The 3,713-nt window shown below is 43.4% G+C and overlaps 1 protein-coding gene across 1 annotated transcript in view; it reads left to right on the top strand.

Annotated features, from left to right (window-relative positions):
* Positions 1–3,713, top strand: part of grin3bb (glutamate receptor, ionotropic, N-methyl-D-aspartate 3Bb) — a 176,221-nt gene that overhangs the window by 27,265 nt on the left and 145,243 nt on the right. The window lies entirely within an intron of this gene.

Below are 3,713 nucleotides of genomic sequence, written 5' to 3'. Positions count from 1 at the left end.
GTTGCCCGTTCACTTACGTTTTAACAGGTCTGACGCTACTATGCACCCCGGCTGTATCAAGGCTAACGGCTAACATGCTAACTATTATTTTTATGTCACTAGTCACTTGAAACAAATTTAGGACGATAGGAGACAGGTTGAAATAAACCGAAATTTCCCTTTAAATTAAATTTAATTAATCCACCATGTCATTTTGGTCCCTGAACTTACCACACCTATTTTGGTCCCTCAACGCACCGTGCTCATTTTAGTTTATGTGAAAAACTTGTGTGTGTGTGTGTGTGTGTGTGTGTGTGTGTGTGTGTGTGTGTGTGTATGTGTGTGCACGGACGTAATTGGGGGGGGGACGCAGGGACATGTCCTCTGCACTTTTTACCATCCAAAAACAATGTTACATGCTGATAAACTGAGACGCATCTCAGGACTAGGACCACAAGGAAAACAGCCGCTCAAACTGAAGCCTGTTTCCCTTTAGAGGGCATGATGAGAAAGATACAAGGAGCACAGTCAATGGCGGATTGGCCATCGGGACGTTCTGCACGAATCCCGATGGGCCGGTCACCAAGTGGCCCGGTTAGACTAGTGAATGTCAAGCTAGCTGTTAGCTGTCAGTGCTGCAATGCGCCTCCCTCCCATGTTGTTTGTTTGCTGTGAGATGTTCAGAGGGAACGTAGGTGTCAATCTTGTGTTTTGATGCTTGAAGGAGGAGATAAGAGCGGCCTCCTCCAATACGAAAGAGGCTCTCGTTTTTCTTGAAATCTGATTGGCTCAGCCGCAGTCATCAGTCATCACTCATGGCAGACCAGGCTAGTTTGACCGTTAGACAGAAAACATGGATAAAGCCGGTAAAAAAAAGAAAGGGTGGCGCAGAAAAAACTCGAATAAAAAACCTTAAATCTTTACAAGAAGAGGCAGCAAAGTGCTCCAAAATAACTGACCTGTTGGGCCGCGGCCTCGGTGACGGGCTGAGACTGCTGGTGTTGCTAACGACGGAGATGGAGCCAACAGTGCCATTATAGCAGGCGTATTAATGTTAGCTAACGTTCGTGAGTGTGTAATGAGCAAGGTTGGCTTTGGCAAATTGCGTATTTCCTCTAGGTGTCCGTTTCAAGTCTGGAATTAAACAATAACTGCTGGATTTCTTATTCAGTTGATTCTGAGGACAGCGTTTGTGTAGTGTGTACAAGCATGTAGAAGATTATAGGTAGAAACGTGTGGCTTGTTATATATTGACAGAAGGAATTTTACTGTTCACTTTACACATTACATACACACATGCTTTATTGCACAATCTTTATTGTTTCTATGCAAAATTTCTCAATTAATTTGATGGCCTGAACTGTACCTGTAATTAACTGAACCTTTAATTACAGTAAAAGTAACTTTAAAAAGGTGTCTGTCTATGACAACTTTGTATTTAAAAACCCTCTAGGCCGTAGTTTTATACATATTTCGAACTTCATATTGCTTTGAGGTGTAGGGCAGATATTCATTAATTCAAGCTTTATTTTAACTCGAAATTACACTGAGGGACAGCCTTTATTTCCAGTATCGTCAAGTAATATCAGGGCACTGTTCAAGCAATAGGTGACACCTATTTTTCGTACTTTTTTTTTTGCATGCCTAGTTTTTTAAGTTTTTAAATCTTGAAATCTTTAATCTGACTCTTTCCCTTTGACTGCTGTAACACTGGAATTTCTCAATTGTGGGATCAATAAAGGTATTTCTTATCTTATCTTATCTTATCTTATCTTATCTTATATTATCTTATCTTATCTTATCTTACCCGGTCCGTCTCTGTCGACCTTCACCTTCCTGCTGGCAGATGTGCTGAGTTCACTGACCTCTGTAACACTGACATGTTCATCATGGCTGGAGTCAGAGTGAATTCAGAGTGAAGTCAGAGTGAGGTCAGAGTGAAGTCATAGTTAATTCAGAGTGGAGTCAGAATGAGGTCAGAGAGAAGTCACAGTGAGGTCAGAGTGAATTCAGAGTGAAGTCAGAGTGAAGTCAGAGTGAATTCAGAGTGAGGTCAGAGTGAGGTCAGAGTGAAGTCAGAGTGAAGTCAGAGTGAGGTCAGAGTGAGGTCAGAGTGAAGCCATCACTCAGGTCAGAGGTCAGACACTCTGTTAAAGGCTCGGCTCAGCCAAACGTCAGAGGACATGTCCTGTCAGGGAGCATCAGCGTCTTCCTGTCCGACAGAGACGTCTCGACAGGAAATTTTGTGGAGTCAGTGTTAATTCAGAGTGAAGTCAGAGTGAGGTCAGAGTGAAGTCAGAGTTAATTCAGAGTGAGGTCAGACTGAATTCAGAGTGAATTCAGAGTGAGGTCAGAGTGAATTCAGAGTGAGGTCAGAGTGAAGTCAGAGTGAATTCAGAGTGAAGTCAGAGTGAAGTCAGAGTGAATTCAGAGTGAGGTCAGAGTGAGGTCAGAGTGAAGTCAGAGTGAAGTCAGAGTGAGGTCAGAGTGAGGTCAGAGTGAAGCCATCACTCAGGTCAGAGGTCAGACACTCTGTTAAAGGCTCGGCTCAGCCAAACGTCAGAGGACATGTCCTGTCAGGGAGCATCAGTGTCTTCCTGTCCGACAGAGAAGTCTCGACAGGAAATTTTGTGGAGTCAGTGTTAATTCAGAGTGAGGTCAGAGTGAGGTCAGAGTGAATTCAGAGTGAAGTCAGTGAATTCAGAGTGAGGTCAGAGTGAATTAAGAGTGAGGTCAGAGTGAAGTCAGAGTGAATTCAGAGTAAGGTCAGAGTGAAGTCAGAGTGAAGTCAGAGTGAATTCAGAGTGAATTCAGAGTGAAGTCACAGTGAAGTCACAGTGAATTCAGAGTTAATTCAGAGTGAAGTCAGTGAATTCAGAGTGAGGTCAGAGTGAAGTCAGAGTGAATTCAGAGTGAGGTCAGAGTGAAGTCAGAGTGAAGTCATAGTGAATTCAGAGTGAGGTCAGAGTGAAGTCAGAGTGAAGTCAGAGTGAAGTCAGACTGAGGTCAGAGTGAAGCCATCACTCAGGTCAGAGGTCAGACACTCTGTTAAAGGCTCGGCTCAGACAAACGTCAGAGGACATGTCCTGTCAGGGAGCATCAGCTTCTTCCTGTCCGACAGAGATGTCTCGACAGGAAATTTTGTGGAGTCAGTGTTAATTCAGAGTGAGGTCAGAGTGAATTCAGAGGGAAGTCAGAGTTAATTCAGAGTGAGGTCAGAGTGAATTCAGAGTGAAGTCATAGTTAATTCAGAGTGAGGTCAGAGTGAATTCAGAGTGAAGTCAGAGTTAATTCAGAGAGAGGTCAGAGTGAATTCAGAGTGAAGTCAGAGTGAATTCAGAGTGAAGTCAGAGTGAGGTCAGAGAGAGGGCAGAGTGAATTCAGAGTGAATTCAAAGTGAATTCAGAGTGAAGTCACAGTGAATTCAGAGTGAAGTCAGAGTGAAGTCAGTGAATTCAGAGTGAGGTCAGAGTGAATTCAGAGTGAGGTCAGAGTGAAGTCAGAGTGAAGTCAGAGTGAATTCAGTATGAGGTCAGAGTGAAGTCAGAGTGAATTCAGAGTGAATTCAGAGTGAGGTCAGAGTGAAGTCAGAGTGAAGTCAGAGTGAATTCAGAGTGAAGTCAGAGTGAAGTCAGAGTGAGGTCAGAGTGAAGCCATCACTCAGGTCAGAGGTCAGACACTCTGTTAATCAATCAATCAATCAATTTTATTTATAAAGCCCAATATCACAAATC

Source organism: Epinephelus moara, chromosome 10 (assembly GCF_006386435.1).
Source record: "Epinephelus moara isolate mb chromosome 10, YSFRI_EMoa_1.0, whole genome shotgun sequence".
NCBI lineage: Eukaryota > Metazoa > Chordata > Actinopteri > Perciformes > Serranidae > Epinephelus > Epinephelus moara.
Note: the sequence above shows the minus strand (reverse complement) of the source record. Positions and strands in the feature narration are given on the sequence as shown.